The sequence below is a fragment of the Melanerpes formicivorus genome, unplaced genomic scaffold (assembly GCF_026170545.1).
Source record: "Melanerpes formicivorus ecotype bairdi unplaced genomic scaffold, bMelFor1.0.p_v2 SCAF_19, whole genome shotgun sequence".
NCBI lineage: Eukaryota > Metazoa > Chordata > Aves > Piciformes > Picidae > Melanerpes > Melanerpes formicivorus.
Genome location: NW_027142371.1, coordinates 13,686,404 through 13,709,566, shown reverse-complemented (window position 1 = coordinate 13,709,566; position 23,163 = coordinate 13,686,404). Strand labels below are relative to the sequence as shown.

The 23,163-nt window shown below is 57.3% G+C and overlaps 1 protein-coding gene across 2 annotated transcripts in view; it reads right to left on the bottom strand.

The window, feature by feature from the left end:
- Positions 1-21,057, bottom strand: part of CDH22 (cadherin 22) — a 77,016-nt gene extending 55,959 nt beyond the window's left edge. For both annotated transcript variants that reach the window (XM_068150148.1, XM_068150149.1), the window contains exon 1: positions 20,763-21,057. The gene's annotated coding sequence lies outside the window, so the exon portion shown is untranslated. The remainder of the gene's footprint in view (positions 1-20,762) is intronic.
- Positions 21,058-23,163: the final 2,106 nt, after the last annotated feature.

The following is a 23,163-nucleotide window of genomic DNA, read 5'->3' as shown; positions in this document are numbered from 1 at the left end:
GCAAGGCTGCCTCCTTCCTCAGCTCTGGGTTTCAGGAAGTTCATAAAAGACAAAACAAATATCTTTGCCTCTTCTTGTTTTACAATAGCCAGTAGAGAAAGTGAGCTCCAGAGAGCCTGAGCTCCTGCCTTAGCCCTGGGCCTGGAGGTGATGAAGCATCTCCAAGCTTTGCAGGAGCCCTGCTGGCACAGTCCCCGCGGCGCCGCTGCTGGCAGCCTGCTCCTTGCCCCAGGAAGGGGAGGATGAAGAGGCTCTGAATTCTGTTTGACAGAGGCAGAGGTGGTTCCACACCGTGTGCTGCACTCTGGGCAGTGCCAGAGAAGCATTGCTGCTAAGGCTTTTTGCTGCCCCACCTCCCAGCAAGGCTGCCCACATGCTCAGCTGAGGCAGATGGGCTCCCCGTGGCTGCAGGCTCTGGGCTGGCACCAGCCTGGTGCCCAGCGCTGCTGCTGTGCTTGCACATGGCCTCAGCTGTTCCTTGTGGCTGGCACAGCTGGCACATGCCCGGTTCTGCTCCTGCTGCCCACCCTCTGAGCTCTCAGGTGAAGGCACACCGGGGTTGGGAGGTGCTGGGCAGGGCATGGAGGGGCCTGGCTGGTACTGGGTGCGTGCCCCACAGTTTGAAGGGGGTCTCTAGACAGACTTGCATGTCTGGGGAAGGAGCTGGTGTGAAGCTGTGCTCTTCTTGCTGCTCAGAGAGCAAAGCAGGTGTGGTTGCTCTCTGGGGAGCCTAGCTGCAGCTTTTGTCCCTCACACTCCTGTCCTGGGTTGTGTCCGAAGCTGCTGCCTGTTGGAAGCAGGCCGCTGAGAAGGCTGTGCCTGTGCTCTCCATCTATCTCCAACTCGCCCCGTGCCTCTCCCCGGGCTCCTCTCTCCGCTCTCCCTGTGGAGTTGCTACCCTTGGTGCTGAAGCTGAGGGAACAGCGTTGGAACCATGTGGCCTCCTCATGACTTCAGTGAGATACCTGTTCCAGACCAAGCAGGCAGACCTTGGGATGCAGGCACGCCACAGCTCTCCCCCAGCCCCCTGTGGCAGTGCGTGCTCTGCTTTTGGGAAGCACGAGGAGCACCTATCCGGAAGCTGTGAGGTTGGGGTCCTGCACCTGAATGCTGGAAGCAGCTGCATCCTGTCCCTGTTGTGCTGCTCTCTGCTCCTTCCTTGTCTTTGTTGGGTTGTCTGGCTCCCAGTTTGAACTCATTTGCAGGTAGCTAACTGAGCACTGAGGGCATGCCCAGGACCATGGCATCAGGACTGACCTATTGCCTCTCAGCAGAGAGCTTCCTCCTGCAGCCTCCATTTCCTCATGTTCTTTGGGGTGTGGGTATGCCAAGGAAGAGCAGGAGAGGGCCCAAGCTTTAGGGAGCTCCTGTCTGTTCTGTGGCTCTGCCTTCCCAAGGGTGGCACAAGCAGTGGCTTCCTCTTGCCTTACTCCTCAGCAATTTTTGGAGCATCCTTGCTGTGATTTTGAGCAGTTGGAGCAGTTCTGGTGCTCATGCAGGCAGCCTGTGCAGCCCTGCCAAGGAGTGCCAAGGAGCTGGAGCAGTTCTGGTGCTCATGCAGGCAGCCTGTGCAGCTCTGCCAAGGAGTGCCAAGGAGCTGGAGCAGTTCTGGTGCTCATGCAGGCAGCCTGTGCAGCTCTGCCAAGGAGTGCCAAGGAGCTGGAGCAGTGCCAAGGAGCTGGAGCAGTCCTGGTGCTCATGCAGGCAGCCTGTGCAGCCCTGCCAAGGAGTGCCAAGGAGCTGGAGCAGTCCTGCTGCTCATGCAGGCAGCCTGTGCAGCTCTGCCAAGGAGTACCAAGGAGCTGGAGCAGTCCTGGTGCTCATGCAGGCAGCCTGTGCAGCTCTGCCAAGGAGTACCAAGGAGCTGGAGCAGTCCTGGTGCTCATGCAGGCAGCCTGTGCAGCTCTGCCAAGGAGTGCCAAGGAGCTGGAGCAGTGCCAAGGAGCTGGAGCAGTCCTGGTGCTCATGCAGGCAGCCTGTGCAGCCCTGCCAAGGAGTGCCAAGGAGCTGGAGCAGTCCTGCTGCTCATGCAGGCAGCCTGTGCAGCCCTGCCAAGGAGTGCCAAGGAGCTGGAGCAGTCCTGGTGCTCATGCAGGCAGCCTGTGCAGCTCTGCCAAGGAGTACCAAGGAGCTGGAGCAGTCCTGGTGCTCATGCAGGCAGCCTGTGCAGCTCTGCCAAGGAGTACCAAGGAGCTGGAGCAGTCCTGGTGCTCATGCAGGCAGCCTGTGCAGCTCTGCCAAGGAGTGCCAAGGAGCTGGAGCAGTCCTGCTGCTCATGCAGGCAGCCTGTGCAGCCCTGCCAAGGAGTGCCAAGGAGCCCAGGCAGGACCTCCAGGCCTGCCTTAGCTGAGGCAGCAGGCTGGGGGATGGGGAGGGAGGACTCTCACTGAACCAGAGAATTGTTTTGGTCGGAAGAGACCTTTAAGACTGAGTTCAGCCATCAGTCTTCTTCTGCTCTGCTGCATCCTTTGTGGCTGATGGGGAGCTCTGCATTTGCTGCTAATTGTGAGGGCTTGTCTCAGAGGAGCAGCACTGCTGTGGCCACCCTTCCAGCACTGCTGTGGCCACCCTTCCAGCACTGCTGTGGCCACCCTTCCAGCACTGCTGTGGCCATCCTTCCTTCCAGCACTGCTGTGGCCATCCTTCCAGCACTGCTGTGGCCACCCTTCCAGCACTGCTGTGGCCACCCTTCCAGCACTGCTGTGGCCATCCTTCCAGCACTGCTGTGGCCATCCTTCCAGCACTGCTGTGGCCACCCTTCCAGCACTGCTGTGGCCACCCTTCCAGCACTGCTGTGGCCATCCTTCCAGCACTGCTGTGGCCATCCTTCCTTCCAGCACTGCTGTGGCCACCCTTCCAGCACTGCTGTGGCCATCCTTCCAGCACTGCTGTGGCCATCCTTCCAGCACTGCTGTGGCCATCCTTCCTTCCAGCACTGCTGCAGGCACAGGGAGCACTGCATGTGCTGACAGGGCACTCACCTGGCCCCTGGCTGGGATCAGCCCTCCCTGGGCTCTGAGCCTGCAGCTGTAGGAGGCAATAGCTGCAGGAGTGGGAGGGGTTGGGTAATGCTATCTTTGTGTGCTGTTGCCTGCCTGTGTGTTCCCCCCTCCCCCTCCCCCTGCCGGCCTTCCCCTGCGTCAGGCTGCGTTTGCAAAATGAAATAAATATTGACACGGGCAGGATGCTGTTCAATTTGTCCTGCTCACTGGGCTGTGGGCAGCTCTGACAGAGCAGGGTGTAAAGCAGAAGCTCAGGATGTAATTTCTGCTGTCAACATGATGTACAGGGTGGCTGTGCCACAGGCACCCACCGGCTGCACGGGCACCGCTGGCGAGGGCTGGGAGCTGTGCTGGGGAGCAGGATGGCAGCAGCAGGGTGAGGTCAGGGGGGAAACCATGCTGGGCCCAGGCACTGAGAGGCTGGAGCTCCACTGCTCTGCACCACAGGAGCCTGGGGGCTGCTATGAGGGTGCCCCTGCAGCGCCAGCTGCCTGCCAGCTCTGGCTGCAGCTCCCACAAGTCAGTTGTGGCTTCACTGCTCACACCTGGCAGAGACAAGAGGCCCTTCCAGCTGGTGGGGGAAGGTCTGCAAGGAGAGAGGGGAATAAAGGTTGAGCTGCTCTTGGATGCTGTGCCCAGGACCACCTGTGGTACTTTGCAGCCCTGGGCACCGCTGAAACCTGCTGCAGGACTCGGGGCTCTCGGGCATGCTGCCCCTGCAAGAGGTCTGTGATGAGGCAGCCAGCCAGGTGTGCACACAGAGATGGGACACCACACTGATGCCAGCTGTGGCCTGAAGCTGTGACAGAAGATCAGCTGGCTGAGAATGGATGGGTGGAGAAGAAGAATCCAGTCTGTGGCACTGAGCCATGCCACAGATGTGGCTCTGAGGGCTGGGGCTTGCAGTAGGTTGTGCAGATGAGCTTTGCAGTCTGGAATCAGAGTGTCTCAGAGGTGCACTGAGGCCAGCTGGGTCACACCACCTCCACTGCTGCCCCTGTGAAGAGCATGCAAGGAGCTCTCCTGAGTGTGGCTGAAGTTCAGACACGAGACAGCCGCCAGCAACCACATTAGCTCAGACTTCAGCTCAGCAGCCAGATGAGAAATGTGTTAAAGAGCAGCATAACGACTGAGACTCTAAACACAAGGTTGTGGTTCCCACAGCAACGGCAGCCCAGCCCATGCTGCTCGGTGGGACTCTCCTCTCCTGGCTGTAGCTGCTCTGTGGAGTGCTCAGATGCAGCAGTGCTGAGCGAGTTGCCTTGGGAACTGTGGCCCAGCTTGTCCAGCAGCCAGGCAGCTGTGCTGCTCCGCTCGCCCACTGTGCCTTCCTTTGCCCTTGCTTCCTCCTCCCTGTCTTGCTTCAGTCTGTGCATTCCAGCTGCTGCTTTTACTGGCTTGCTGGTAGTGTTTATGATTTAGCTACTCCCATTTATGTGCTGCAACCCTGGCAAGGCTGAGGGCCAAGGCACAGTGCCCGCGTCTGAACGCATGGCAATGCCATCCCCGTGCTCGAGCAAGGCTGGCTCCAGCCTGTGGCTCAGGCAGTTGGGTGGTGGAGGTGGGATGCAGAGGATGAGGAGGGCTCCTGCTGCCCCCACAGAGCTGGTGTTGGTGCTGTCTGCCTGCTGTGTGCCCCCAGCTCTGTGTGCTGCCCTCCTGTCAGCTCAGTCAGGGCCCCTGGGTGCTCATAGTGCCTGGACGGGCACTGCTGGGCTGGCTTTCCTTCAGCCTCCCTGCATGTTCAGGAGGCTGTCAGTGGCTGCAGAGCTGCTCTCTGGCAGTGGCACTGCTGCCTTGTCAGGCTTCTGGCAGGGCTTTGCAAACCAACGTGGAGCAGCCTGGATGGCAAGGAGAGGGCGGCAGGGAGACTTCAGCAGCTGGTGCCTGCCTCTCCCCATGGCTCTGCTTAAGCAGCAGTCCTTGAGAACATGTGCAAGTGGAGTATTTATTGATAAGTTCTTCCTGGCAGTTGCATTTACCAGGTCCAGCCCATCTGTACTCAGACTTTGGACACAGCTGGAGGCATTGACAGCAAAAATGCTACAGAGTGGCACAGGCAGAGGAGCTGGGCAGGGAGTTCTTCCCTCACAGCTTGCCCTAGGAGCTGGCCAAGCTCTTCTTCTGGCAGACCTTCTGCTGTTCAGGCTATTGACATCTCTTGCTGCCTCAGGGGTTTACTCCAAAATAGCCACAAGTTTCCCAGATGTGAGGAACTGGAGAGCTGCTGGTGGTGGCAGAGGTGCAGCAGATCTCATTACATGCATCCTCTGGACGGTTATGTACCAGGAGCTTGTGACCATCCAACAGCCAGGCCAGGGCTGGCCCAGTGTATATGGCCCCACCAAGCAGTCCCCACTGGCCCTGCCAGGGCAAAGAGCCCTGTGGAGAGAGGCTGCATGGAAGCTGGCCTCCCCCCAGGGCAGAGCAGCTCCTTCCCTCCCTCCTTGCCACAGCCCTGCTCCTCCTAGCACAGAGCTGAAGGCAGAGGCCCCTGCTGTGCAAGCTAAACCCGAGCAATGGAGAGAAGAGGACAGAACTTCCTTCCCCAGAGGGACCCCTCCAGGAACAGGACCGAGAATGGGGAGCCCCTGGAGACAGGGGTGGGAAGGCTGTGTCCCCCCCAGAGCCTTGTGTGGCAGACCAGTTGCAGGTGGCTGCAGCAGAGGCAGAACCTCACTGGGATGTACAACCAGAGGGAATCAGACTTTTATACCCTTCCATGCCCAGAAAGTTCTGCTCACAAAGAACAGGAAGAAAGGAAATAAAAGGCTTAACAAATGGTGGAGGAGCAGGGAGCTCAGCCCCAGCTCCCAGCCCAGCCCAGCCCCTGGGTAATCCAGGCAGCAGTTTGTTTCTGCTCTCCAGTATCATCTCCCCAGCTTGATCTCCACTGTCGCAGTGTGATGGTTTCACCCCATTAGCCTTGCTTAAAAAAGTGATCCAGGACTGGGGCTGTTATTGGCCACATAAATCAGGAGGCTTTGAATAGGGAGCACCTTTAAATAAACAGCTGATGGCAGTGAAGTCCCAGGATCATTATTAATAGCTTTTCATTTCGGTGGCTGCTGTGCTGTGACATTCTTCCCCAGCACAAAGCCTCTGCTTCCTATCCCCAGCACATCTGATCCCGGGAGTCCCCCAGGCAGGATGAACGACTGCACCTCGGTGTTAATTGCACAGCCCCTTCCGCTGGCGGAATGCTAATGCTAACCAGCAGGAGGAGGAGGAGGAGGAGGAGAGCTTGCACAGCAGCAGCGACGGGACACCAGCTCCACTGCCTTCCCTCTGCGCAGAGGGGAGGAACCACAGAAAGGTAGGGGCTGGAAGGGACCTCCAGAGATCATCCAGTCCAACCCCCCTGTCACAGCAGGACCACACAGGAAAGCATCCAGGTGGCTTTTGGAAGTCTCCAGAGAAGGAGACTCCACAACCTCTCTGAACTCCTGCTGCTGTCCCCCCAGCTTCCCTGCATCACAGAAATCACAGAATTGTCAGGGTTGGAAGGGACCTCAAGGATCCAACCCCCTGCCATGGCCAGGGACACCTCACACCACAGCAGGTTGCTCACAGCCACCTCCAGCCTGGCTGCAAACACCTCCAGGCATGAGGCTTCCACCACCTCCCTGGGCAACCTGTGTCAGGCTCTCACCACCCTCATGGGGAAGAACTTCTTAAGGTCTAATCTAAATCTCCCTTCCTCTAGCTTGGACCCATTCCCCCTAGTCCTGTAACTACCTGACACCTTAAAAAGTCCCTCCCCAACTTTCTTGCAGCCCCCTTCAGACATTGGAAGGCCACAAAAGGTCTCCTCAGAGCCTTGTCTTCTCCAGACTGAACAATCCCAACTCTCTCAGCCTGTCCTCACAGGAGAGGGCCTCCAGCCCTCTGTAGTTCTATGAAGCAATGACAGCACACAGGAGATACAGCAAAGATATCCCAGTGGCCTGCAGCCAGTGACCTTTGCTGTGTGTGAATCAGAAGGGCTGCAGACAGCAGTAAACTCCAAAGCAGCTGCTTGCCTGCTGCTTGCTCCTTCCTATACCCAGCTCTCAGCAAGGGGATTCAGGGCACAAGCACCCACAGGGGCAGAACAGAAGTTCACCTAGGAGAGAGAGCTAAAGTCCAAGCAAGCATCAGAAAGCTCTGCAGTGTGGCTGAACAAAGTCAAAAGAGACCACTGCAGACAGGATGTGCATTTCTTGGAGGACTTCAAGAAGAGAAAGCAATTAAGAGTGTTAAATCTCTCTTAGAATCACAGAATTGTCAGGGTTGGAAGGGACCTCAAGGCTCAGCCAGTTCCAACCCCCCTGCCATGGGCAGGGACACCTCACACTACAGCAGGTTGCTCACAGCCACATCCAGCCTGGCCTTCAAAACCTCCTTCTGATTTCAGTCTTTCCCTAACTGGAGTCTGACTCATTGATGGAACAGCATAGCAGAGAGATTAAGAAGAACACCTTAGGTTTCTGGATGTGCTTCTGTAAGCCAGAAGCAGCCTCCCCTCTGCAAGCCAGAAGCAGCCTCCCCTCTGCAAGCCAGAAGCAGCCTCCCCTCTGCAAGCCAGAAACAGCCTCCCCTCTGCAAGCCAGGAGCAGCCTCCCCTCTGCAAGCCAGGAACAGCCTTCCCTCTGCAAGCCAGGAACAGCCTTCCCTCTGCAAGCCAGGAGCAGCCTCCCCTCTGCAAGCCAGGAGCAGCCTCCCCTCTGCAAGCCAGGAGCAGCCTCCCCTCTGCAAGCCAGAAGCAGCCTCCCCTCTGCAAGCCAGAAGCAGCCTCCCCTCTGCAAGCCAGGAGCAGCCTCCCCTCTGCAAGCCAGAAGCAGCCTCCCCTCTGCAAGTCAGAAGCAGCCTTCCCTCTGCAAGCCAGGAGCAGCCTCCCCTCTGCAAGCCAGGAGCAGCCTCCCCTCTGCAAGCCAGAAGCAGCCTCCCCTCTGCAAGTCAGAAGCAGCCTTCCCTCTGCAAGCCAGGAGCAGCCTCCCCTCTGCAAGCCAGGAGCAGCCTCCCCTCTGCAAGCCAGGAGCAGCCTCCCCTCTGCAAGCCAGGAGCAGCCTCCCCTCTGCAAGCCAGGAGCAGCCTTCCCTCTGCAAGCCAGGAGCAGCCTCCCCTCTGCAAGAAACTCCAAGCACTTTGTCAGGCAAAAGCAAATCATAAACCAATGAATGATTCCTCCTCCACCTGCTCCAGCATTGCATTTGCAGTCTGTGGGCCAGCAGCCAGCAGCCACACAGGCCCTGCAAGCAAGAGAAGAGTCGTGGGCACCACGTATGCAGAGCAGGGCAGCCTCGGTGTGCCACCAGAATTGCTGCTTCCCCATCCCCAGGCTTCAGCATCCCATTGAAGCATCAGCTCTCAGCAGAGGCCAAACGTGCAAACTGCAGCTGAAAAGGAGAACATCTCTGAAAGCTCAAAGCCTGTGAGAGCAGCAGACTGGAACAGAATCCACAAGCAGCTTCACTTTCATGTCACTCCCAAACCAACGGCACAATGAGGAAGGGACGGCCTGGGAACAACCACTCCACTCAGCACCAGGGATAAAGGGAGACTAATTGGCCAGTTCTTTAAACCAGGCATAAAAGTTCAGGGCTTTGGTGTAAAACTCCATCAAACAAGGCCAGTGCCTGCAATTCTTGGCATGCCAGGATGGACACAGTACACAGCGTGGGGCTTTGTGCAGGTCACATTTCACAACCAAGCCCTTTGCCTCTGTGAGTCCTGGCAATGGAGAGACTGTGAGAATCCTCTCTCTCCAGCACAGCAGCCTTGAAGGGGCTTTCCTGATCTATCTGCACAAAGCAGGGGCCTTGGGGCCTCGTATGTAGGTTCTAATGTTATCATCAAAAGGAATAAAGAGGGCCGTGGCTAAGTGAGAGGAAGCAAAGCAGCCCAGGGAACAAAGGGAGGAAGAGAGAGAGATCACAGCAGCAACAGGGAGGACAGGAGAGCAAATGGACAAAGTCCATGGGAAAGAAGAGAGCCAAGGAGCGGGATGCAGACACGTGGGGAGGGCTGTGCTGGCACACGTGAGCGTGGCTGCACACAGGAGGGGGCACCAAGCAGGCAGGTGCCAGCATCTGCAGCCCTGAGTCCTGCATGTTTGCAGCCTTCAGCAAGGGACCTCCTCCCCCAGAGCGCTCCAGTTCCTGGGCAGGACTCCTGTGACCTAACTCTCTCCAGCCACTGAGTCCCAGTGACAGTGAAAGAGCTTCTCAACCAGATGGAGAGAGGCTGGCTTTGAGTACCCTCCTCATGAGCTCCAACCCTATCCCCCAAACATTCCTGTGCTTGTGCTGGGCAGACCTGGCAGCACCTGCACACAGCCCTGCTCCCCCTGCCCCCAGGCAAGCTGGGCTTGCTCTGGCTGTCACCCTCACACCCCCTGCCCCTTTGCATCCTGCTTGCTCAGTCACTACACTGCAGAACCTTGCTGTCTCTCCCTTTATCCCCTGGGCTGTTTCACTTCCTCCACTCTCTCCACAGTCCTCTCTGGTGGCAATCATGTGGGAACTCGTGCACATAGCCCCAGAGTCCCAAGCATGTGCCCAAAGAGGGGCAGGTCTCCCCAGAGCCCATCTCCCCCAAAGCCATGCAGCCAGCTGCTGAGACCCTGAACTGCACCTGCACCACACTGTGCCAGTCCCCTGCTTGCTGCCACACCAGACTGCAGGCCTCCATCCCTCCTAACACTACAGGAGGGAAACACTGGACTGGCTGAAGCCAGCCACATTGAAGTCAACTGAGCACTGCAGTGCAGACAAATGTGCTCCTTTGTGTCCTACCCTCCAACCCTTCTCAGGCTGCTGGGCTGCAGCAGCCTCAGGCAGAGTTTGGGCATCCAAAGGCAAGCAGCACCACAGAATCACAGGCTGGAAAAGACCTCTGAGATCATCAAGTCCAGCCTATGACCTAACACCATGACATCAGCTAAGCCATGCCACCAAGTGCCACATCCAAGCTTCTCTTGCAGACCTCCAGTGATGGTGACTCCACCACCTCCCTGCCAGTCCATTCCAGTCCAAAAGCACCCCCCCCCCACTGGACTCAGGGCTGTGCACCTCTCTTGGCACTCATCTCTCCCATCAGACCTCCCAGTGAACTGACAGCAAAACTCACAGCTGAGCACACAGTCCCTGTGACTGCAGAGCAAGAGAGCACAGCTGTCCTGAGCAGGGCTGACAGGTTCAGGGCTGGGCCAGACACAAGCACTGCACTTGTGCAGCACCCCTCAGCTTGAGGCAGATTCCCTCATCCTGGTGCACAGAGGCAGAGACAGAGCTCTCACACAACCACCTGAACTTACCCACCACCTCACACCCTGGCTAGAAAGGAAGAAAGAAAAACCCTCCTTGCTCTTTCTAAATATACCTGGGAGGCTCCAGGTAGCCCAGTGATGGACCAGATATAAAAAGAAGAGAGAGATGAGTCTCAGTGCCAGCCTTTGATCCCTCACAAGGGAAAGGCACGTGCTGCCTTGTGGAAGGCAGAGCCAGGCATTGTGTCCTACCTCTGCTTAAGCCCAGCTCAGCTGTGGTTTAAGGAAAAAGCCTTCCAGCCTGGGGCTTTGTGATCCTTGCCTCACATTTTCATTTCACAGCAGCTTTTCACAACCAGGTACAAGCAACACAGATTCAGCTGCATGATTTTCTGCTCCTGGGACAGTGTAAAGCTTGCAAAAAGCCCTCCCTAGAAGCAGCAAAGCACAGCAGCCACAATCCCAGCCTGGCCACAGGTTAGCTCCTGTCCTGCCAGCTCCACCACTCTGATGGCCTGAGGCTCATTTACATCAGCTGAGCTGCAGCCCAGCTGCAGGAGGCTGGAGGCTTCCAGCACCCATTTGCCTCTCTAGCTTCTCACAGCACAAACATGCCTGGCAGCCTCACAGGCAGTGGCATGCCTCTGCCCAGGCCAGCTTGAGCATGCCTTTGCCAGCAGAGCCACAGCAGTGAGACTCACAGAAACATTCAGGTTGGAAAAGTCCCTCAGGATCACCAAGTCCAGACATTAACCCTACCCTGCAAGGGTCACCTCTAAACCATATCCCCAAGCACCACATCCAAACCACCTTGAAACACCTCCAGGGCTGGAGACTCCACCACCTCCCTGGGCAGCACATTCCAGTCCCTGACCACTCTTCTTGGGAATTTTTTTCCCCTACTGTCCAGTCTAAACCTCCCCAGTTGTAGCTTGAGGCCATTCCCTCTTGTTCTGTCACTAATTACATGTGAGAGGAGACCAGCAGCAGCCTCTCCACAATGCCCTGTCAGGGAGCTGTAGAGAGCAGTGAGGTCTCTCCTCAGCCTCCTCTTTTCCAAACTAACCACCCCCAGCTCCTTCAGGCACTCCTCATCAGATTTATTCTCCAGGCCCTTCCCCAGCTCCTTGCCCTCCTCTGCCCTGGCTCCAGCACCTTCACATCTCTCTTGTATTGAGGTGCCCCAAAGTGGCCACAATACTCCAGGTGTGAGGCCAGCAGGGCTGAGGCCACATCTCCCCCTGCATGGCCCAGGTCTAATGAGGGTTTGTTTGCAGAGGGCACCAGGCACCCCGAAGGGGCATTCAGTTAAAGGTGCCTCATGGTCCCTGCACTGGGTCTGGCTGGGATAGAATTCATGATTGGCTTCCTAGCAGCTCCCATGGTGCTGAGGTTTAGGTCTGTGACCAAAACAATGCTGAAAACACCCCAATGGTTTGAGCTACTGCTGGGCAGTGTTTACAGTGTCCCTGCCACACTCTGCTGCTCCTTACCTGCCTCAGTAAATAGGTTGGGGGTACAAAAGGAGCCAGCAAGGGCCACAGCCAGGCAGATGGCATGGAATATCTCTGCTTAGTTTGGGTCATCTAGCATCATGCTCAGCAATAAAAAAGGGAGAGGAGGGAGCTCAGGGGAGCTTACAGCCACCTCTTGCTCAGGAGCAGGCTGGGCATCAATCTCCCCATGGAAAGTGCTGAGTGCCTTTGAGTCCTTTGTTTTGTTTCCTTTCTCTCTTCTGCCACTTCTTCACTTACTAAACCATTTTTATCTCAGCCCACAAATTTACTTGCTTTTACTCTTCCTTTCCTCTTCCCCTGCTCCACTTGGGAGCGAGGGAGTGTGTGCAGGTGGCTCTGTGGTGTGTAGCTGCTCCCTGGGCTTAACCCACAGCAGCCCCACAACTCAGGGCAGCACCCCTGCAGCCTGGTTCACTGACAGAGCAGGGGAGGCCTGAGCCTGTTCTCAGCACAGTAACCAGAAGGCAGCAGCAGCAATGGCACAGTGAGAAGCTGCCACTCTGCTTGCACAACACTTTGAGCCTCTCAGTCCCAGGATGTGAGCTTGCTGCAACCCTGTCCTGGAGCAGGCCAGCACCACCAGCTCCTCCAGCTGCCATCACCTCCCAGTGAAGCACACAAACCCCCACCCCCTCCCAGCTCCAATTCACCTCAGCACTCGAGGGGCAAAACCAGTTCAAGCCTGAAGTGATGTTGCCACCATCCTTCCCAGCCAGACCTGAGCCTCCCATCACAGAAGGATGTGAGCAGTTTGGGTTTTTTCTTACAAAATCCATGAATGCTCACCTGTGGTTGCCACTCCAGCTGGGGAGGGCTCAGTGCTTGCATTTCACTTCATGCCTCAGTAGCTTTGTGGTACCAAGGAAGGGAGCAGCAGCATCTGCCAGCACGACAGACAGTGCTCTAGGCAGGGCTAATGATGTCAGACTTCACAATGCCAGCTCCAGCTCACAAGCTCTTATCAGCCTTAGCTAATCCATTGCCAGATCCTGGGCAAGGCACAGCAAGGCCATGTCTGCATCTGCAGGGTCAGCCACAGTCCCTGGGCACTCGTCCCACAGTCTGTGGAGGCTCTCAGTTACAGCCCCAGTCCGTTGCATGCCCCCACACCAGGCTGACCACCAGGCTGGCATCAGCCTCTGCCACACCTGCAGTGGAGGTTGTTCATGTCTTGCATGGCTACCAAAGCTGGGCCAGATCAACCCCACCTGAGAGATGAACCTGGGTAGCAAGGCAGAGGGGAGAGGTTTGGGAAGGATGTGGTCACTCCTCAGCCCCAGTGAGAGCAGCAGAGCCATCGCCCAGGGGAGCATCCTGGTTCTAATCTCAGCTCTCACAGCACCTTCCAAATTAATTTGTTAATTGGCTGTGTACAGGAAGCGAGGCTGCATGGCTCCCTCTGCCGGCACGCGGCCCGAGGAAGAGCTCCCTGCTCTTCCTCCCCTCCAAAGCCAGGGCACAGCCAGACCTCCTGCGGCTGCTTTGGGTGCCCGCGGGCAGAGCGGACCTCGCTCCTCGGCAGCCGGCACTGCCGCAGCCAGTCCAGGGCCCCGGGGATGCCCAGCGGAGGCCAGCTCTGCCTTTGGGCAGCAGCCCCGGAGCAGCAGCCCCAGGCCACCGAAAGCAGCCCAGCAGGGCTGCAGGGACAGGTGCAGGGCTGATGTGGAAAGTCGAAGCAGGGCTGTGGTTCCTTAAGGACTCTGCTGATGCTCAGCTATTCCTGCCTGCCTGCCTGCCATCAAAAGCTTCAGCTGTATTTCATAAGTGGGAAGGCAGCCAAGCTCAGGAAGCTGGCAGGGTCCAGCTCCTGAAGGAACCTCTCACCTGTACATCCTCAACCTTCTAGACTCCAGTGACAAACAATTCCCTCTCCCGCTCATGCACGACAGCCACCAGCAGCCACCTGCCTTGTCAAGGGCCAGAACAACAGGGGAGGGAACATGTTCTCACACTGCTAAAAATGCAGTTAATTGTGGAAATTCAGAAGGATCCGAGGTCAGCTGGAGCCTGGTGGCAGGGGGAAGGACAGCTGGTGTCCTGTGTGAGCTTAACGAGCCCCTTTGCTCCCTTTCAGTACCTGCCCATCTCTACATGCTCCTCTCCAGAGGAGGTGGCAGGGTGCCGGTTGTGGAGAGGAGGAGGTGCTCTGAGCTTAAGAGCCACTTTTAATGACAAGGATTACTGGAGAAACAGCATTTGGGGGATTTGGGATTCCAGGAAGCAACTGCAGTAGGAGCAGAGGGAGATAATCCCAGCGTGACAGAGCTGCAAGGAAGCAGGAGTGGAGAAGGGAATGCAGCATCCACAGGCACACACAGAAGCTGCTGCCTTGCACAGAGGGTCCCACACAGGGAGAGCAACCACCCCACAGCAGAAAGAGGCTGTCAGGACAAGGGCCTGGCCCAGGGCTCCCTTCTGCCCTGGGATGGCCAGACCATGAGGGTTCCTAAGCCTCTAGAGCAGCTAAACCTTTACCTGTCCTTCCTGACCAGCCCATGTGGGGACTCAGACCCAGAGAAGCAATCTGCCCCACAGCCAGCTTGCAGCTCCCAAGTGACTTGTGAATGAAGAGCCAACCAGGGGAATCCAGGCTCTGCCAGGGAAGGCAGCAGGGGGACACTGAGAGAAGCAGACCTAGGACAAGGCCTTGGGATGAAGGATGCATGCCCTGGGTACCCCATTCCAGAGCCTCTCAGGTGGGCACAGGCCCTCAGGCCCTCTGCAACCTGGGGTCAGTTTGCACTCAACTCCTGTGTGCCAACCTATAGGGAAGGGCAGCAGTGGTCAGGAAAAAAGGATTAGAGGCAGATGGGTGCCACCCACAGAAGCTGTGCTGAGCTCCTGGAGCTTGGGACAGGGCTTCCTGAGCTGCTCCTACAGCCCATGGGAAAGGCTCTGTGCTGCAGGGCACTGGGTGCAGCTCACCTGCAAGGAGCTCTCTCCTGCCAGACCAGCTCCAGGACCACATCACTCACTCCTGCTCTAACTCACTTTTGCAATCAAAACCTCAGGGAGATGCTAGCTGTGGTTGAATCCTGTGCCTGCTCCTGCAGCTGCTGTTTCCCAGTGCCACCCCTCCTTCCTGTGCCTTTCCCCATCCAGCAGCACACCACTGCCTGCCCACACTCACACACAGCCTTCTGCTAAAGGGAGGCTGAAGCTTCTGAGGCTCCATTTATTGCCCAAGATGTTACTATGGTGACTCCCTTCACATTCCATCATTGGCTGCAGAAAGCTTCTGGCCATCAACTCCTTCAGGTGAGTTGAGGGCTTCAAGTCACCTGCAGCTGTTAAGGACACAATCTGTGGTTAATTAGGAAGAGATTAGCAAAATCCCATCTGAAGTGGCAATGTTAGCAAGTGAAGAGGGATGAGCCCATGTCTGCTTTCCCTTGGTGTCCTCTGGAGTACTGAGGCAGGAAGGAGCAGCACAGAGGGGTGGGGGAGATCTGCAGAAGGTATTAAACAAAGAGTTCTGCTTGCATGATTCCCTGGAAGGAATTCCCAATCAGCAAGGCTCACACAGCTGCTGTAGCCAGAGCAGAGGACCCCTTCACCTCATGCAGTGGCTGGCCCTGACACATTGCTTCCCAAACCAGAGGCAGGATGCTCTCAGCCCTGCTTGGTAAGCACCTGGCTGGGTGCTTCTACAGGGCAGCCTTGGATCCATGGCTGCTGCTGCCAAACACCAGGCCAGGCACCACCTCCATCGCACCCACAGCTTCCACCATCAGCTAATCAGGGTCAGATTCAGCACAGGCAATGGCACTGCAGAGGGTGTGAGACAGGCAGGGCTGCCCTCTGCTCCTGCAACAGTTTGACAGCAGTGTTAATAGGCACTTTGCCAGGAGCCTGCCCTGCAGGGTGTGAGCTCTGTCACAGGGAAGTGTCACACTGAGTCAAAACTCAACGTGCCCTCTTGGGTCTGCTTTCCAGGCTCATTGATGGCACTGCCAGAGCCAGAGTGAGGGGCAAGGGGGTGAGTAAAAGCAGGGCAGGAGGATGGGGCACAGCACACAGAGAGAAGGCAAGTGCAGGTTTCCCAGAGACAGGAGGAGCAAGGCAGGACTAGGAATCCAGAGAAGTGCTGCCCCTTGCTGAAAAAGTGTCACCACCTTGCAGTAGTATCACCTTCCCTTGTGTTTAGTGAGCTGTCCTGAGATGGAGCACCCAGCAGAAAGGAGACACTTGCTGAAGAGCAGCTTGCTTGCCAGCACTGCTGGTAGGTGAAGCAGCAGTGAATGATCCAGTCCAAGTCCAAACCCGTCCTGCCTGCCCTTCCTATTCCCAAGGGCACATCCACCCCAGCTCTCAGGAGCAGGGGTTTCTGCTTAGCAGGCTCTGTCTTTCACCTTTTGCCCATAGAGACCTTATAGGACCTCTGGGGAGAGCTGCCTGGAGCTGCCCCTGTCCCCAGCTGGTGCCAGTGTGCACACGCTGCCACAGCAGGGCACTGGCAGAGGCTGGGTCAATGTCAGAAGGAGGTGGCAGAGCAGACACTCTGACACCCCGGGCTTGAAGACAACAGCCATGCCCAGCTCATTGAGGCTCAGGCAGCCCCAGATCCCAGCCCAACTGTGAACATCTCTCATGCTCCCACCTCCTAGCATTGTGGTGTGTCCCCTTCCCCTGTGCACCACAATGCTAACAGCAAAGGGAGCTCTGCAGCTGCAGTGGGCTTCACACCTGGCTGCCAGCTGCCACATGCCAGTGCCCACAGTGTCCCACAGGCCCTCAAAGGGGAAAAGAGCAGGTGCTGTAATGCTGTTAAGGAGCCAGAGACATCCATTTGCTTGCAGGGAGGACTCAAACCACACTGCAGGAAAATCAGAGGAACAGCACCACCAAGACCCACAGCTTCCATACAAAAAGAAAGAACCTCCACTCCCTGCAGGCATCCTGGCCAGCCTTGTGGCACTAGGGAAGGCTGAGACTGCTGAAGAACACATCCACATCTGCTACCCACACACTGCACTGCAGAACCTCCACTAAAGTGCCACCCAACAACCCTTCCCCAAGAGGGTAACACAGGACTGTCTCCTCCCAGCTGCAGCAGAAGAGACCATGAGAAGAAAGAAGAATGAAGGAGAGACAGATCCAGACTAAAGTCTGGGCTGCTCTCTGAAACCAGGGCTGTCTCAAAGAGTGAGACTGAAGATCACTGCAACGTGCAGTGCTCCTTTTATGGACTTTGCAAATGGTAAAAAGTGAGGATGAAATGAAATTGGGAACTGGGAGGGTGGGGTCTCTGTAGTGACCACCTGCAGGAACAGACAGCTGCCCCCTCCACAGCTCTCTGAAGCAGAAACTAACCCACAAGCTGGATGCAGCTGCAGATGGAGAGGTCCCACAGGTCTGAGCAGGTGGTGGGCACCCAACCCATGCAAGGTGAACAGGTGAGTCCCAGCACAAACAAAATGAGCTCCCCATATACCAGGTCTGCACAGAAGCAGGGAAGGCAGCTGGGCAGCGATTTGCAGCCCAAACCCAGCCACCAATACCTGGCTTTTCTGCTGGGGGGGAGCAGGGACTGTGCTTCACAAGCAGCAGGGCTCACGGGGACATGCAGCCATGAGCCCTGCAAACGCAGTCACAGCCAAACCAAAGGGACAGAGCTCTGCACCCTCAGCTGCACCCCAGGGCACAGCCCATGCACAGCCACCACAAGGACAAGGGGAAATGGGAGGAGCCCTGCTAGGTGGGGAGCAAGTGGCTGGCAGTCGCCAAGGGTGCAGGGCAGGAAGCTCTGAGGGCTACAAAAGGTCCTTGCAAAGCTGGACCCCCATCAGCCACCCTTCCCCGTGAAGAAATGCAGTGGAAAGAAACTGGTGGTGGAGACAAAAGAGATCCAAGGACCAGCAAAGTGTTCACTGCCAGCTGAGGCAAGGGATCTGCTTGGGACTCACCCCCACCTCAACTGGACATGCAAAGCAGCTCACCCCAAACGAGCTGCGCCTGTGCCTGAAGATCTCCATGGACTTGCCTGCAGGAGAAGTCCCTGCCTGTAAACCCCGAGTTGCATAACCACATGGTTAAAAGACAACGACACAAATTCATCCACAGCTGTGCTCCAGGGCTGCAAACACTGCTCAGGGACGTGGTGCCAAAAGCACACAAGCAGCACCCCACCGCTGCTCCTCCAATCTGTTTTTCTTTACTTTCCCAAGCAGGGACAACTTTCCAATACTTATTTCTATGTGATGGCACTTTAAAGGTTATTAACAAGGTCAGAGCAAGTCCCACCTGAAGTCCACTCTTGTTTTAAAGCCTCCACCATCAACCTAATCTTTCCAACAGGATGAAGCCCGTGGGTAGCACAAAGGGTTTCAAACCAACAAACCTTCCCCGCCCCAAGATTTCCAGCCAAAGTTTACTGCTGTGGGTGAGTGATTAGGAGCATGACAGTAAAATTTATTAGGGAAGAAAGTCAGCTCAGCAATTAGAATCAGAGAATTGTCAGGGTTGGAAGGGACCTCAAGGCTCAGCCAGTTCCAACCCCCCCTGCCATGGGCAGGGACACCTCACACCACAGCAGGTTGCTCACAGCCACCTCCAGCCTGGCTGCAAACACCTCCAGGGCATGAGGCTTCCACCACCTCCCTGGGTTTCAAAGTGCATAACTGTGGTGGTTTGAGCCTTAACTGGGATTTAAGAGCTCACCCCCCCCCAAAAGCTGATCAGCCACAACAAGCAGAAAATTACAGCCTCCCCCCTTCCCCCCCCACTTCCAATCTCTACACACAAGCAAGGAACTATGGATTTTTATATATATGTTTAATGAGATTGCATTTTAAATCATAAACATAGCAAATTGTATGGTAAAGAGCTGGGGGGGGGGGGGGGGGGAATTAGGAATGGAGGTGTTATTTTTAACCCAGGGACAGCCTTTTCATTTTATTTGTTCCTGGAGACCTGCTTAGCTTCTTTTGAACAAGGGGGGGGGGGGAGGGAAGGAGGAGTTTTAAGCCTGACCTTGTTTCAGTGGCCACTTCTCTGTCCTAGGTATGAAATCACCATATCAGATTAGAAAGTGTCACTGCACCAGCAGGCAAAGGGCATGTTTTACCATTTTTGGGGTTTTTTTTTTGGCTGCCTCTTTTCGCCCCCACACTTTTCCCCCACCCCGTCCCAAGCCTACCAGTTTCAGTGTTGTCTTATTCAACGACCAGCAGCTTCTGCAGGGACCCAGCCTCACTTTTGCTCTGACCCCCCCACCTCACTGGAGCAGAGATGCACCTGACACAAAAGGCAGCACAGAATCTGGGGCAATTTAGGCAGATTTCAGTGAGCCTAACTTGTGCTGCACTCAGGGAACTGCCTACATGTGCAAGGGTCTCGTCAGTGAGCAGCAGAACCAGGCTTTGCCCTTAAACACAAGCACAGCACCAGCACAGGAACACCTTTCAGATCCTACTTTCCATCCCCCCCCCGCCCCTATCTGATACCCCAAAGCAGAGAAACAATTCATTTTCAGCATTTGAGAGCTGATGTACCAGGATCATGATCTCCAACCCTGGTAATTGTTTGCTGCAAATACTCCTTACCCAGTGCCCATGAAAGAGGTGGAAGGCATCCACCGGTCTCACAGGGCAAAGCCTGGCAAAGCCCAGGCTCTGTCTGAGCTGGGCACAGGATCTACAAGTACAGAGATGGGAGGCTTCAGCTATTCTCTGAACATCAGATACCCTGAAGACACAGGAACAGGTCCCAGAGAAACAGTCAGCATCTGAGATTGCCCTGTTGGCGTGCCAGCCTGTGGTGTTGACCATCATTTCAACACAGGGTGGTTCAGCAGCAGAGGAGCAGTGTAGCAGTGGGGACAAAGAGGACATCTCCCTGTTTATCCCCTCATGCCATGCAAGCAAGCTCTGGAGAGCCAGAGCTCAGGTGGAGCCGTCCTTCTTAGCTGTCTCAGGTCCAAAGGCTTCCCTGAGATGCACTGCACTGTCTTAAGGAGTTATGTTTGAAGTCTTTGAGCCTGGCTCTCCTTGCTGCTGTCTACACCATAATCCCTGCAGCTGGTCTTGTCCATGCATGCAACGAGTTTATAAGCACCTTGATCTGTGATGTGGCACAGATCTGCCCAGACTGTTCCAACTGTTAGCAATCACAGGAAAAAGAGACCAGAGACAACTGCTGCATCCCTCTCCTTGTCCTGCCAGCGCCGTGAGCCACCGCAGGAGCCCAGCTGCCACAGGACACCGAGTGAGATGGACTTAGTGTGGCATCTCTGGTCCTGGCTAAGCTGTAGCTGGGCATGCAGGAGGAGCAGCCGCGGTGGCAGCTCCCAGAAGGCTACTCACAGCCATTTGGGAACCATGTTTTAAATGAGGAAAGTGCTAGTTCTGGCATAGTTATTTTTAGTTTGCCGTTAGAGGACTGTGGCTCTGCACAGAGATGTTACAGGGCTCCAACAGGACTCCACAGCCATCTCGTCTGTGCTTTCCCCCAGGTCCCTGAGCAAAGACCCTGTGGGAACTTGCGTGAAGGGCTCTTGCCTCAGAATGGGGAGAGAGCTCCTGGGTGGGAAGAAGCCCAAAGATGTTTCAAGACGCCACCAGTTCAAACGGCCGTTTAAGCAGACGAGCTTTAATGGCATGGATGCCGAAACCCTGCCGGCGGGAGCCGCGGGTGCCACACGCCCTGGCAGCGATGCCCAAAGGGGCACAAAATGTCTGGCCACACCTGCCCCCCAACACTGAAGGGACTCAACGCTCCCGCCCCGGTGCGAATTTCGGGACACCCCGGGGCGCCGGGGCTGGGCGGCCCGAGGTAGCGGCAGCCCTGGCCCCAGCCGGCGGTGCCGGAGCAGGGCCGGGTCCTCACTGCCCCGCGGGGAGCACCGGCCGCGGCCCCAACGAGCGGCGGCAAAGTTTGCGGCGCGGCGAGGAATGGAGAAGTTGGGCTCCCCCACGGTATCCGCTCAGCCAAATACCCCGAGCCCAGCCGAACCCCCCGAACCCTCCGAGCCCCGCCGCCTGCGCCGGTTCTTACCTGGGGCGGCGGCCGCGGCGCCCCCGCAGCGAGGGGCGATCGGTCTCCCGCGGCATCCTGCGCGGCAGCGGCACGGAGCGGTGCTTCAGCTGCTCAGCACGGAGCAGATCGCAAGCTCGGTACCCCGGCAGCCCAGTACGGAGCGGATCGCAAGCTCGGTGCCCCGCAGCCCGGCACGGAGCGGATCGCAAGCTCAGTGCCTCGGCAGTCCAGCACGGAGCGGATCGCAAGCTCGGTGCCCCGCAGCCCGGCACGGAGCGGATCGCAAGCTCGGTGCCCCGCAGCCCGGCACGGAGCGGATCGCAAGCCCGGTGTCCCGGCAGCCCGGTGCCCCGCAGCCCGGCACGGAGCGGCTCGCAGTCCGGCGGCTCGCGGAGCCGGCTGCTGGCACCAGGCGGGCACGGCGCGGGCGGGGCGCGGTGCGTGTCTGGGGGTGCATGTGCGGCCAGAGCCGCCTTCCTCCCCCTCGCTTCCTTCGCTCCCTGCCTTCCCTCCTTCTCCGCCAGCCCAGCCTAGCCTCTGCTGGAGACTCTGAGAATGCAGCGCCGGGTCCCCGCCCGGGACCGGCGCTGGGCAGCCGGCCCCGGGGACCTCCCTTGAAGAGCGGCCGCGGGGACCGGCCCTGGGGACCCCGCTTCAGGGAGCAGCCCGTGGCGTGCCGCGAGGCGCGGCTCCAGGACCTGCCCCACCCCTGCCCTCGGCCCCCGCCCGGCCTCGGCCCTGGGCTGCCGTAGCTCCCGGGGGTGGCTACGCGCAGCGCAATCCCCCTCCCCAGCCCCTAGCCCCTGTACCGGGCCTGCCCAGGAGCCGTAAGAGAGGCAGAAAGCGAGTGGCGGCACCGGGGGCAGACCGAACCTCCCCAGAGCCCCTCCGCGCCCGGAGCTGAGAACGCACAAACTCTGTGCATGGCAGCGCGGCGCTGAGCCGGTGCCAGGACACCCAGCAGGGCAGGGAAACCCTTCCCTAGCCCCGAATCCCCAAGGCCCAGTGGCAGCTTGGCAGGAGCTCCAGGAGGGGCTCTGGGCATCACCGGGGCTGGAGCTGGGGAGTGGCAGATGTCCACCTGGGTGGCCATGGCAGCTGGCATCCTCAGCACCTGCCTGAGATGCCTCCTCCAGAGCCCTGCCTGAAGCATGGCAGGCACCATCCTGGCTCAGCAGCACTTGGGGGTCCCAGGGGCAGGAGCAGCACAGATGCCTCCTGGAGCACCGTCCACAGGAGAGAGCCAGGTTTACAGACCACCCTGGCCATGATCAGGACAGATGCAAGGTGGAAGCAGGGAAGAAGCTCAGGACTAGTGATGCTGCAACATCATTTTGGTACAGATAAATCTGATCATGCAGGTCAGTGTTTAGCCACACCTCAGGCAAACACTTGGACATCTTCCATTCTCCACTGCCCCAAGTCTCACATCTTACCTGGAGAAAACGCCTCCTGCTTCCACAGCAATCTCTGGCATTGAGCCTTGGAGTTTGGCCTGGGAAGGAACACAGGGGAACACCAGAGAAGGGAATGTTCAGTTTCTCCACTTGTGCAGCGCTTTGCACAAGGCAAATGAAACCTCTCCTTGGCCAGTATGGACCAAGGAACAGTAGTAACCCAGCAGCAGGTTACCCACAAAGCACCCAGGTCTGGTGTTTCCTGCACAGGGAGGTGGCCTGCAGGTCAAGGAGAGGTGGATGTGGATGTGCAAAGTGGTTTACAACCCCAGCAGGAACCCAGGAGGGATGAGTCTTCCTTTCCAGTGCCAGGGGATGAGCAGGGCACAGATCCAGCAGCAGGCTCAGGCAGATGTCTTCCTCACCTTTACAACGGCTGCCACAAGGCTTCCCATCCTCATACTACTGCATGACTCCCATCCTCAAAGGCCAGTGGGACTCTGAAGAAGACCTGGGAAATGCTCCACACCAGCCCCTTCAGACATGGAAGCATCAAGGAATGTCCCCAATCCCAGCATGAGGGTGAGCAACCTTCCATCTGCAAGCACTGCTGCCAGAGCATATCCCACTTGTGCCTGAGGCTCTTGTAGGGCAGGAGCAAAGCCTGGAGCACAGCTGCTCCACTGCTATGTCTGCAAACAGAGACCTTGCTCAGTGCCAGCCTAGCCCCTGGGCAGCTGCTAGGCTCTTGTGCCAACACTGACACAGCCATTGGGAACACCCAGCTCCTTTCCCTGGGACAGCCAAGAGGCTGCTTCTCAAAATGCAGATGGAGCTGAGCCCACCTGGCAGAAAGCACCCAGGAAGCTGGTGTGATGGTGGAGATAGGTCCAGCCCTCATCTGTAGTTTGGGGCCCATTCCTGTTCTTGCTAAGAGCCCCTGACCTTGAGGTCTCTCCTGCCATCATCTCCTCCCTGATGTCATAGCTGCTCCATGTCTACTCATTGTAGAGAAAGGGGGC